The sequence below is a fragment of the Colobus angolensis genome, unplaced genomic scaffold (genome assembly GCF_000951035.1).
Source record: "Colobus angolensis palliatus isolate OR3802 unplaced genomic scaffold, Cang.pa_1.0 Scaffold190, whole genome shotgun sequence".
NCBI classification, from domain to species: domain Eukaryota; kingdom Metazoa; phylum Chordata; class Mammalia; order Primates; family Cercopithecidae; genus Colobus; species Colobus angolensis.
Window position 1 is genome coordinate 3129929 of NW_012115044.1, and position 458 is coordinate 3130386.

Here is a 458-nt window from a genome sequence, read left to right on the forward strand (position 1 = left end):
GCATGTGTCTTTATAGCAGCATGACTTATAATCCTTTGGGTATATCCCCAGTAATGGGATGGTTGGGTCAAATGGTATTTCTAGTTCTAGATCCTAGAGGAATCACCACACTGTTTTCCACAATGGTTGACAATGGTTGAACTAGTTTACAGTCCCACCAATAGTGTAAAAGTGTTCCTATTTCTTCATATCCTCTCCAGCACCAGTTGTTTCCTGATGTTTTAATGATTGCCATTCTAACTGGTGTGAGATGGTATCTTATTGCGGTTTTGATTTGCATTTCTCTGACGGTAAGTGATGATGAGCATTTTTTCATGTGTCTGTTGGCTATATGAATGTCTTCTTTTGAGAAGTGTCTGTTCCTATCCTTTGCCCACTTTTTGATGGGGTTGTTTGTTTTTTTCTTGTAAATTTGATTGAGTTCTTTATAGGTTCTGGATATTAACCCTTTGTCAGAT

General features: G+C 37.8%; 1 protein-coding gene across 3 annotated transcripts in view; it reads right to left on the reverse strand.

Moving 5' to 3' along the window:
- Nucleotides 1-458, reverse strand: part of LSAMP (limbic system-associated membrane protein) — a 673240-nt gene that overhangs the window by 297775 nt on the left and 375007 nt on the right. The window lies entirely within an intron of this gene.